The sequence below is a fragment of the Lithobates pipiens genome, unplaced genomic scaffold (genome assembly GCF_037356315.1).
Source record: "Lithobates pipiens isolate NorthernLeopardFrog02 unplaced genomic scaffold, aLitPip1_a1.2 Scaffold_25, whole genome shotgun sequence".
Taxonomy (NCBI): Eukaryota; Metazoa; Chordata; class Amphibia; order Anura; family Ranidae; genus Lithobates; species Lithobates pipiens.
The window spans coordinates 211,720,890-211,733,981 of NW_027507787.1; positions in this window are offsets into that span (position 1 = coordinate 211,720,890).

Here is a 13,092-nt window from a genome sequence, read left to right on the forward strand (position 1 = left end):
GACTCCCGCTTTAAATTCCGATCGTGTGTGGGCTCCATTGGACTTTTTCCGTTGGAATTTCCGACGCCAACGTTTGAGAGCTGGATCTAAAATTTTTCGACAACAAAATCCAATTGTTTAAATTCTGATCGTGTGTAGACAAATCCGACGCACTAAGTGCCACGCATGCTCAGAATAAATCACGAGACGAAAGCTATTGGCTACTGGCCCGTTTATAGTCCCGAACAACTTTGTGCGACCGTGTGTATGCAAGACAAGTTTGGGCCAAGATCCGTCTAAAAAATTCCGATGGATTTTGTCGTTGGAATGTCCGACCGTGTGTACAGGGCATTATCCATATAAAAATTATCAAAATGTTCATATTGATACTGTACAGTACTGTAGTAAGAATACTGTACTGTACCTCTGTGTTGAAAAAAAAAAGAAGACTCACAGTTTTAATGTAAAAAAAAAAAAAAAAAAAAAGTATTCAGCCGGTACACACGATCGCATTTTCCGACGGGCAATGTTGGATGTCAGGCTGTTGGCGGAGAATCCAACCACGCGTATACTCCATCGGAGCAATTGTTGTCGGACTTTCCGCTAACAAATGTTGGCTAGCATGTCTTCAAATTTTCCGCCAACAAATATCTGTTGTCGGATTTTCCGAGCGTGTGTACATAAGTCCGTCGGACAAAAGTCCAAAGTACAAACACGCATTTTCAGAAGCAAGGACGAGCGAGAAGCGGTCGGTCTTGTAAACTAGCATTCGTAATGGAGAATTCACATTCGGCAAATGGCAAATGGCAAATTGCAAATTATGAAATCTCCAAATGCAGCGCACAATTCTCTTCTTCTTTAATGGGATAATAATGAAGCTGCTTTGCTGGTGATACTGATGGAGTTATTGCAAACGAATTTTCTAAAGGCTTTTTTTTCTAGTGATATCAAGAATAATAGTATTATGTTTTTTTTTTATTTGCCATTATCTCATAGTTTTTAAGATCAAAGATACAACTATGTTGGTGTCCCTTGTCAATTTTACATTGTATTTTTTTAAATGTAACTGCCTACTCCTAAACTGTCATTTGAAGTAAAACACACAGCCAAGTATTATTCTACACAAATTTCAGGGGTCAGGGGTCACGTCACTTAAAGCGATAGTTCCATTTTTGGGTGGAACTGCGCTTTAATTCAGAAAATTAATTAGGGTAAAAAGCCTTCTGACTTTTAAAGAACCACTTTAAAGAGGAACTCTACAAAAAAAATGCAGCTCCGTAATCATTAATACAACAATGCATTTTAAAAGCCAATCAATGTAAGTACCTGAATCTGACTTGGTATAACATTTTTGTGGTCCCTATACAGCGGGGCTGCAGTGTGAAAGGATGGAGCAGCACACAGAGTCAATAAGTGTATGTGCTGACAAGAAGCATGTTGATAGGAGGAAAAAACAGAGTATAGATAGATGAGCCCATCACTGTGCTGCTTCTCTTTTCACTGTTCAGTCATAGGCTGGGCTGGGTCCAGAAAAAAAACATGGGCCCAGAAGAAATGGGTTTTAACGATACTGGCAAACAGATTAAAGACATCTAGTGGCAGAAAAAGTACTATGGGGGGGTGGGGAAATCTCTGGCTTGAGGGTGAATATTGCAGCAAAAGCTGGTTTTGTTATTTTCTCTTTTAACAGGCTATTTTTATCTTGTACTTTTTGGCTGGAGTTCTGCCTTCATTTAGAAGTGAAATTACAACATGGATGTTGGTTGCTAGAACTTTTAGTGTTTCGTGGAGCTGTATATTTTTTTTTTATTATTCTTTTTTTTTTTTTTTTTTTTTTTCAGAAAAAAAGACCCTCTATTTCATTTTGACTGGCATTTCTTGCCGGATCCACAAACTTGTTGAAAATTCAAGGAAACAGGAATGATTGAAATCCATTGTAACCCCAGAGAATTCTATTCAAAATTTAGTGTTAAATTTTCACTGACACTGTCTACTTAGAATTAGAATATTAAACCTTCTATCAAAATCCTTTTATGTATATCAGTTGATATACAATTAATCTGCTCTCTGGTGAGAGAAGGGGGAAGAGGGAGAAAAGTCGAAAGTGTCAAATTATAATAATTATAAGCAGCTGTTCACTTGCAAGCACCTCTGGCTTACACGGAGAAGTCTGTTACCTTTTTTTTTTCCCTGTACCCACCTCATTAGACCTGACCTTCCCAGTTGGGGATTTTATTTATTTAATTTTTAAACCCCCTTCTTTATTATAAGCTGGTTTACTGCAAGATACAACACCTTATGAATGTTTAGCCAAGCTCTGAGGAAAACTGAATTGTACAGTTCCTTTCACCGCGGCAAGACCATTTCGATTGTTAACTGTTTAGGGGGATAAAAACGAACATAGGCTTTTTTAAATATTAACTCCAGCCAATCTGTCTGGGTTTTTATCAAAAAAAATTTACACTTAAGTGCTACACCACTACTAAAAGGTCCATATATTTTTTTTTTCCAGTAAAAGTCATGGAATCAATCCAAAAAGTACCAATGCATTTTCGGGGGTCCAAAACACCGCTTCACCAGGCCTTGACTTGGCTTCCAAAGTTCAAATCTCTTCTAGTCCATTTGCCTTCTTTTTAATTAAACCTTGATGAACGGGGCGTTTTTGGACCCATGAAATGTGTTGACGACTATTTGGATTGTCCCCCTGCCTTTTGTTTGAATAAAGTCATATATGGACCCTTTAGTAGAGGTGGGGCGCTTCAATTTATATTTTTGTTACGTTACACCCCCCCTTCCCTTTTAACCTCCCCTTTTTTTTGTGTGCAAATTCTGCAATGAAACCCACATGATATTAATTTTTATGTTCTTTCAGTCCATTCCAAAAACCATCAGGGGGAACACCAACGTTTGGGTGTCTCAGTCTGCCGCTTGTTGCCCCAATGGGCCTCTATTGGTGAGTTGCCTTGGTTTAACCACTTCCCGACCAGCGCACGCCGATGTACGTCGGCAGAATGACACGGGCAGGCATATTGGCGTACAGGTACGTCCAATCTTAAATGCCGCCCTGTCTTTGCGAGCGCACCGCCGACGGCACGCTCACGTGGTCACGGGTCCCATGGACTCGATCGCCGCGGGCATACCCGGGGCGGCTGAACTGGGAGATGCCATTGTAAACAGCATCTCCCCGTTCTGCCTAGCAACAAGTGACGCTGATCTCTGCTCCATGTGATTGGAGCAGAGATCAGTGTTCACTAAAAGAAAGCCCAGCCCCCAAAAGTTAGTAACACACCCCTAGGAACACTTAACCCCTACACTGCCACCCACTGGTTAACCCATTCACTGTCAGTGTCATTTACACAGGAACCACTGCATTTGTATAGCAGTGATTGCTGTATAAATGATAATGGTCCCAAAAATGTGTCAAAAATGTCCGATGTGTCCGCCATGATGTCGTCATAATAAAAATCGCTGATCGCCGCCATTAATAGTAAAAAAAAAAAAAAATGCCATAAAACTTATTCATGTCATATTGTGTAATTGGGTACTGTGATAGTCTGTTTCACCTTTGGTGATTGAGGGCAATTTTTGGAGTAGCCCTTGTCAAATCCCTTCCTTTTCCTTACACTACAAGCTAAGTAAACCATAGAGATCCTACGAGGTGTGGAAGCTGCCTGCCTGGGAACCAGATCACCTACATCAACATCAATACTTTAAAATATCAGTATCAATAAGATAACCTCAGGGTTCCAGCTCTTTTTTTTCAACTGACCTCAATTGGGTTTTTATCACTTCTTATTCCGATGAGATCAGTTACAGTATTTCATACAGTTAAGGCCATAAATATATGGACAAGTGCACAATTTTAGATTTTTTTCAGGTATTTCCCAAAATATTTTCAAGCTATAGTTATATCATGGATTTGAGGGCATGTACATCCAAATCGGAGGAAGGGTTTAGGAATTACATCTCTTAAGAATAGCCACCCCACTTTTTCAAGGGACCATGAGTAATTGGACAATTGAATCAAAAGATGTTTTATGGCCAGGTGTGGGGTACTCCTTCATTATTTCTTCATCAATTAAGCAGGTAAAGTGTGGTATTTATATTTGGAATCTATTGCTGTGAACCTACATAATATTTTCAAAGCAGCTGTCTAAACAAGAGATAGCAGCAACATTTGAAGTGGCCAAATCAACAGTTTGGTACAAATATGAGGAAAGAAGAATGCACTGGTGAGCTCAGTGACATAAAAAGGCCTGGATGTCCATAGAAGACAACAGTGGTCGATGATCGCAGGATACTCTCTATGGTAAAGAAAAACTCATTCACAACATCCAGACAAGTGAAGGACATTCTCCAAGAGGTGGGCGTATCATTGTCAAAGTTTACATTCATGAGAAGACTTCACAAGAGCAAATACAGAGGGTTCACCGCAAGGTGCCAACCATTCATAAGCCTGAAGAATAGAAAATAATAGAAAAGCCAGATTATACTTTACCAAAAAAACATCTAAAACAGTCAGACCAGTTCTGGAAAAGCATTCTTTGGACAAATGAAACTAGGATTAATCTGTACCATAATGAGGAGAAGAAAACAGTGTGGAGAAGGCTTGGAACAGCTCATGATCCAAAGTACACAACGTCATATGTGTAAAACATGGTGGAGGCAGTGTGATGGCATGGGCCTGCATGGATTCCAGTGGCATTTGGTCATTGGTGTTTATTGATGATGTGACAGAAGACAGAGGCAGCCGTATGAATTCTGCAGTGTTTAGAGATATACTGTCAGCCCAGATTCAGTGAAATGCAGCAAAGTAGATTGGACAGTACAGATGGACAATGATCCAAAACACACTGCAAAAGCAACCCAGGAGCTTTTGAAGGAAAAAAAGAGGAACATTCTACAATGGCCGAGTCAATCACCTGATCTCAACCCAATTGAGCATGTATTTCACTTGCTGAAGGCAGAACTAAAAGTAGAAAGACCCACAAAGAACAACTGAAGACCACTGCAGTTAGAGCCTGGCAAAGCATTAGAAAGGATGAAACCCAGTTTTTGGTAATGTCCATGGGTTCCGGACTTCAGGCATTCATTGCCAGTCATTGCCATTTGCCAGTAAAGGATTCTCAACAAAATATTAAAAATGAACATTTTATTTATGATTATATTAATTTGTCCAATTACATTTGAGCCCCTGAAAATTGGGGGACTGTGTATAAAAATGCTTGCAGTTCCAAAAATGTGTGCTTGATATTCTTTTTTTTTTTTTAACAATAAATATTTTTTTTGTTTATAAAGCATAACAGTTTAAAATTTCAGTACAATTAGATATATATCTGCAAAGGAGCTGGTCACAGTAGTAAACTTTTACATATAATCAGAGCTTAAATAGCAGAAGGTGGATAAACAGATATTGAAATAACAAATAGTGGATAAACAGTTTTTTTTTTTAACAATACATTTTTATTTGTTTATAAAGCATAACAGTATAAAATTTCAATCCAATTTCTACTGGATATTCACGTTCAACCCCTTGAATGAAAGACTGCATTTCAAATTCATTTGGATTGTTTCATTTTAATTTTGTTCTGATGGCATACAGAGCCAAACATATGAAAATTGTGCCTGTGTCCAAATATATATGGACCTAACTGTATATCAACAGAATGAGAATTGAAGGAAAAGCTCCCCTAAAGAGAATCAGAAAAAATAAAATGTAAGCAAAAGTCAAAAGCAGTGAACCAATCCTCTTGCAGCTATCCAGATCCTCAATGACCAAGCTCACTATGAGTTCACGGTTGCTAAAGCTCCCCTCTTTCTTAAGAGATTTTATTCTCACTGGTCCCATTGGCTTCAACACCCGGACTGCTCATTGATTATTTGATATCATATGCAATCATCTGTTTTTGATTTGTTGTTATTGATCTGTTGTTTGTTATTTTTTGATTACTAACATACCTAGTACAGTGGAACCTTGGTTAACGAGTAACGCGGTTAACGAGAGTTTTGAAAGACGAGCAACTTCTTTTAAAAATCCTGACTCGGTTTGCGAGTGTTGTCTTGCAAAATGAGCATAATTCAAGCTAATGTGGTGTGCAGTACCGCATTTGGCCAGAGTTGTGTGGGAGCCGGTGACACTGGGAACGGTTTGGAGCTGTTCGGAAATATTTGGAAACATTCGGAAATACTCAGTTTCCATACATTGCTTCCGAGCCTTTCCAAGGGTTTCCGAGTTCAGCCAAGCTGTCCCCGAGTATTTCCAAGGCTCTCCGGTGCCCCACCTCACCTCTGGCCACATGTAGTATTGCATGCAATAGAAGTCAATGCAGAACAAATTATCTTAATTTCCATTGACTTCTATGGGGAAACTCACTTTGATATGCGAGTGCTTTGGATTACAAGCATTCTCCTGGAATGGACTATGCTTCTAATCCAAGATTCCACTGTAATATACAATAATACCCTCTACCGTCTAAACCTTTCTCTCTATTACCCCCATTTAAAGTTTTATGATAAGTAAAATACATACAAATGTTGGACCAAAGGGCTTCTTACTTCCTGTTTTGAAGGGAAAAAAATCCACAAGGAACCAATAGAATTTTCACATTTTGTCAACCAAAAACAAAGCATTGGAAGATTATTGGTTGCTGGGAGTTACCTTTGTCTCAGTGAATATGTCATGCCAGTATAATTTCCTTTGCCACTGTGGTCCTAAAATTCAACCCAGAAAAAGAAAAACATTTTGGGCAGAAACACATTTTGTGTGGGTAATAGCTCAGTTAAAGTGGTTGTAAACCCATTACAACCACTTTAACCTACAGGTAAGCCTAGATTAAAGCTTACCTGCAGGTGCAAGAAATATCTCCCAAACCTAAAAGGTTTAGGAGATATTTGCAGGAATAGCGGCACCGATGTACATCGGGCACAGGCGCACCGTTTCTAACGGTGATCATGCTGTTAGTGGTGGCACCAGCGCGCATGCAACATCATCGCAGCTCCGGCCAGTCACATCGCCAGAGGCGCGATACCCGGGAGTCACTCCGGGATAAATGGCGGCGCTGGAGCAGGCGAACCAGGACTGATTCCGGGGCTTCGGTCTCAGGTAAGTAATTAGCTAGTGATGGCTTGACCGTTCAGTTGGGAAGACATGCATTTGCAACAGATATCATTCATGACATGCCTTTTGGGAAACCTTTAAATCGATTGGTATAGATTTGCTTTAACCACTCCAGCCCCAGAAGGATTTACCCCCTTAATGGCCAGCCCATTTTTTGCGATACAGCACTATGTCTCTGAAACTGACAATTGCGCGGGCGTGTGAAATTGTACCCCAAAAAATTGACGTCCTTTTTTACGCAGATCCCCAGATCCCCATTCTGCTTCTCTGTGCAGTGATTGCAGGTCGCCACAGTATCTATTGCATGAAACGACGTACAAGTACATTGTTTTGTATAGTAGAGCCGCCCTACTGCAATATATGTGCAGTGGACAGTCTTAAAGTGGTTAAAGTATAACTAAAGGCAAAACTTTTAGTTAGAACCCCTGTCAATTTTTGATGCTGTCGTGTCCCAGTTAAGGAGATCCCCCCTCTCTATTTGTCCTGTTTACCATTATCATTAAAACTGAAAGTAAAAGAAAATCCAAATTTTTTGGGTTATCCCCAGAAAAGTAATAGAGGGGAAATTTCCCAATGGGGACACTAGTTCTGGTGCCCTGGGACTCCCCAAGAAATGCCTTTAATTTTCAGGGATTTCCTCTCACTTCCTGTTGGGCCATGGGATACGAAGTGAAGGGAAATATCTGCAATGGAACACAGATAGGGAAAAAATATCTGACAGGAGGTTACAACTCTCACTTGAATGAAGATACAAGTTTTGCCTATAGTTCTACTTCAAAATGTGCACCTGCAAAAACATTGGGGTACTTTGCAGGAGATAATAAAGACACCTTACATATTTCAGTCCGGCTTAAAGCAGAACTAAACCCTCCTATCCTTTTCAGCCATGGAAGCTGCCATCTAAAGCCTCATACACATGATCGGATTTTTCTGACGGGAAATGTTCAATGTCAGGCCGTTGGCTGAAAACCATTTGTATGCTCCATCGGACAATTGTTGTCGGACTTTCCACCAACAATTGTTGGATGGCAGATTTTCAAATTTTCAGCCAACGAATGTGTGTTGTCGGATTTTCTGAGCGTGTGTACACAAGACCGTCGGACAAAAGTCCAAAGTACAAACACGCATGCTCAGAAGCAAGGACGAACTAGTGTTCTAATGGACAATTAACATTCGTGATGCAGCAAATTATGAAATCTCCAAATGTAGCGCACATTCTCTTCTTCTTTAATGGGATAATAATGAAGCTGCTTTGCTGGTGATACTGATGGAGTTATTAATATTATGAATAATATCATACTTTTTTTTTCTATTATTTGAGCAAGTTACCACAACACCGTTATCCCCGTAGTTTTTAAGATCAAAGATACAACTATGTTGGTGTCCCTTGTAGTATTTACATTTTATTTTTTTAAATGTAACTGCCTACTTCCAAAATGTAATTTGAAGTAAAACACATAGCCAAGTATTATTCTCCACAATTTTTTTATTGTGCATTAAAGAAAGAAAACAAATACAATTAGACATGCTATTTGCCAATAGAACTTAACCAAAAAGGGCATTCTATGCATCCAAAAATATAGAAAATATGCAAAATCAACTCATTATTCAAGCAAAAAAAAATGTCAAAGCAATAAATCCAAGGCCAATAATAAATAACATGTTATTTCCTCTGATTCCGCAACCTTTGGTCTGGTTGACGAACGGCCGTCCAGAAACAAACTGAAAAGTGCAAAATGAATAGTGCGAATCAACACTCACCAATCTTCTACTAACACAAAATTAGCAGAAGGAGCCCAAAGGTAGTGCTAAAGAGCTAAAAAAACAACGTAGTATGTCACTACGTTCATAATTGTTGGCCAACAATTGTGTGGCCGCGTGTATGCAAGACAAATTTGGGCCAACGCCCTTCGGACAAAATTTCACGGTTTTGTTGGCCAACAATCCGATCGTGTGTACAAGGCTTTAGCCTCTGTTTGATCTGCAACTGCCTTGGTGCTTCACGTGTGATCAGTTATAAAACCAGCCATTTGATGGTTTGACAGTTTGGTTGAGAGCGCAGCCAAATGTGAAAGTTAGCACCGCGGCATGCCAGGAATGTAACTATTTTTTTATTTTTCACAATCAAAGTTTGTAACTGTTTTTTGAAACCATTAAATCAATGGGTTTAGTTCTGCTTCGAGGCAATAACAGGGAAGTCATGTACTTAGTCCAAAATTCTCATGGAAAAACAGAGCCCAGAGATCTTGGTGCCAAACTGTAGTGAAGCAAGGCCAAAAAAGATGGGTAGACTGCCTGACAGGTTGGAACATCTAGAAAGAGAAAACGGACTTTGCTTGTTATTTTGTTATTGCTTCATACAGTTCTAAATAAGGTTATCTAACTCTTAGGTTCTTCTGAAAAACTCTTTAAACTCGAGTGACTTTAACAAACCCATAGCATATCCTAATAATGTACTATACCTTACAAAAGGAAGTTCTTAAACATGATCCAATGTGTCGCTGATGATTACCAGCCTATTGACCTCCTGCCATCCCATGAATAATGGCTCCTCTTGCAAAAAGGCTTCCAGCGTTGGCTGGATACAACAGGTTCACTTTAAGACTGCCAATTACCCTCTCAAGTTCCCCGTGTTAACTTATGCTGTTTCTCATTTATTTCCTCTCCACTGATGTAACTCAGACATGCCACTTTCTTGTCTTTAAAAGAAGGAGGAAAAGTGTGGATTATTGATTTGCTTCAGAACAGAAGACCATCCTAAAAGCCCCGATGAATTGTCACTCATTATTGAAATTACTGAACACTAATTAAACTGGCAGCTGAAGTCCCAGCAGACTGTGCTCAGCTGAAACTGCAATTCAGACACTTGGACAGTGGAGCAGGGAAAGCGTTTACCTCTAGCAGCATTTCAATACCGTTTGCATTCATCTCTGTAAGTTAGGGAGTGTGTGTGTGATGTTAATTATCCAAGAGGGTTCCAGTCACAAGGTTACAAACTAGAGAGCATTGGTCAAGGATGTTCAGAGATGTACAGCACGTTGCTCTGTGGTATGAAAGCAGATGTAATCCCAACCACGGAAATCTCTTATAAGCCTTAACAGGCTAATGTCATTTCAAAAGTCATTTTTCCATCTTATTAAATCTGCGGCTTTGATTAAAAAATTACCCAGGTGATCTTTGCTATCCTTATTTAGGAAACTTCCTGTGACAATGCTCTGCCCCCGTTTTCCCGATTGCATTCCTGTATTGTTATGCCGCGTATACACGGTCGGAATTTCCAACAACAAATGTTGGCTGATGTGAGCTTGTTGTCGGAAATTCTGACCACGTGTATGCTCCATCGGACATCTGCTGTCGGAATTTCCAACAACAAATGTTTGAGAGCTGGTTCTCAAATTTTCCGACAACAAAACTTGTGTGTACACAATTCAGACACACAAAATTCCATGCATGCTCGGAATCAAGCAGAAGAGCCGGACTGGCTATTGAACCCCCAAAAGGTAAAATAAATACGATTTTTTTTTTAAAATGCGCCCTGTCCCACCGAGCTTGCATGCAGAAGCGAAAGCATATGTGAGTAGCGCCTGTATATGAAAACGGTGTTCAAACCACACATGTGAGGTATCGCCACAATAATTCTAGCCCTAGACCTCCTCTCTAACCCCAAATATGAAACCTGTAGAATGTTTTAAACGTAGCCTATGGAGATTTTTAAGGGTAAATGTTTGTCGCCATTCCACGAGAGGGTGTAATTTTGATGTGTGACATGTTGGGTATCAATTTACTCAGCGTAATATTATCTTTCACAATATAAAAAAAATTGGGCTAACTTTACTGTTGTCTTATTCTTTAATTCAAAAAAGTGTATTTTTTTTCCAAAAATAGTGCACTTGTAATACAGCTGCGCAAATACGGTGTGACAGAAAGTATTGCATCGACCTCCATTTTATTCTCTAGGGTGTTAGGAAAAAAAAAGTATAATGTTTGGGGGTTCTAAGTAATTTTCTAGCAAAAAAAAAATGTTTTTAACTCGTAAACAACAAATCTCATAAAGAGATTAAAGCGGGAGTCCAACGGGACTCCGCGTTTTTTTTTTTTTTAAAGTCAGCAGCTACAAATACTGCAGCTGCTGACTTTTAAAATGGTGACACTTACCTGTCCAGCGCGCCCGCGATGTCGGCACCCGAAGCCGATCTCTAGATCGACACTCGGGTGCTGCCGCCGCCATCTTGGGTATGGGAATCAGGAAATGGAGCCTTTCGGCTTCATTTCCCGGTTCCCTACTGCGCATGCGCGAGCCGCGCGGCGCAATCCGGACGGTCCCAGCTGCCTCTGGGAACTGTGTGTTTCCCAGCAGGCAGCGGGGCACTTGCGCAAAGGGGCGGGCAGTTGCGGAAAGGGGCGTAATCTACGCCCCTTTCCGCAGTCAGCTATCCTGGAAGTGGGTGCAGTTACCTGGATTATCCAGGTAACTGCACCCCCCTCCCTCTGAAAGGTGCCAATTGTGGCGCCGGAGGGGGGGGATTCCGATGAGCGGAGGTCCATTTTAGGGTGGACCTCCGCTTTAAGTGGTTAATGCATAGAATTCATTAGGCCCCTTTCACACGGGGGTGCCCGTTTTCACTACTCCTCTTGCTCAACGGGGATCGTTCCGTTGATTCCACTGAGCTGGCGGATGAAAAGTCCATCTCTGCACTTTGTACAGGGATGGACCTGTCAGAGAGACCGCTCTCCTCTATGAGGGGGATCGGATGATTACGGACCACCTGTCTGTTTTCATCCGATCCGATCCACCAGATGGATGGAAAATAGGGCATCCATCTGTCTGTATTTTGCTGGGGCAGATCGGATGTCATAGAGTTGTATGGAGCGACCATTCTGATCCACCTGAAAAAACTGACAGGCGGATCTGAACGGTCCTCATGTGGGAAAGGGGCCTAAAGAAAAAAAAAACTTCTGCCTTTAAAACTTCCTTTAACCACTTGACAACTGGGCACTTAAACCCCCCTCGTGACCAGACCAATTTTCAGCTTTCGGTGCTCTCATACTTTGAATGACAATTAGTGAGTCATGCAACACTGTACCCAAATTCATTTTTTGTCCTTTTTTCATGCACATAGAGCTATCTTTTGGTGTTTTTTTGTTTTTTGTGCTATAAATGAAAAAAAAAGAATTTTTCTTTGTTTCTGTGATAAAATTTTGCCTATTATTAATTTTTCTTCATAAATTTTGGCCACAATTTATACTGCTACATATCTTTGGTAACAATTACCCAAATTAGTGGATATTATTTGGTCTTTGTGAAAGTTAGAGAGTCTACAAGCTGTGGTGCAAATCATACAAAATTGATCACACCTGATGTATGGATGGCCTATTTCATTTTTTGCGACCCGAACAAGCCAGGAAAGTACAAATACCCCCCAAATGACCCCTTTTTGGAAAGTAGACATCCCAAGGTATTTAGTAAGAGGCATGGTGAGGATTTTGATGTTGTCATTTTTTCCCACAATTCTTTGCAACATGCGGAAGTAAACAGGAGGACGTCCAGGTATGCCCTCCCGGCAATTGGCGTCCGCGCTGCAGCCGTCTGTCCTAGTGGTTAAGCTTTGGCAAAACAACCTGGTAGCTGATTGGTTTCTATGCACAGCTACACCAGGTTTTCCACTTTCCTGTTTAAATAAATCAACTCCATGGTTCTTTAGCATACTAAATGTAATTGAGTTACGCTAGGTTCACACTTCGTTTTTCAAATGAATGGGCTGTTGTGCCTGTGTTTCCGCAAACAAAAAGGTGTATATACCGTTTAAAAAATGTGGGCGTAGGGAAATCGCATGGTCTTTTTGGCAATGTGATTTCCTTGTAGTTCCCACACACCTATTGTGATTTTACATGCGTGGGGATGCCATTGAGAATCTATGGCATCCCAACGCATTTCCACAGAGCAGTGCATTTTCATTGGGAGTGGTCGAGGGTGTGGGAATAGCTGTGATTCTCGC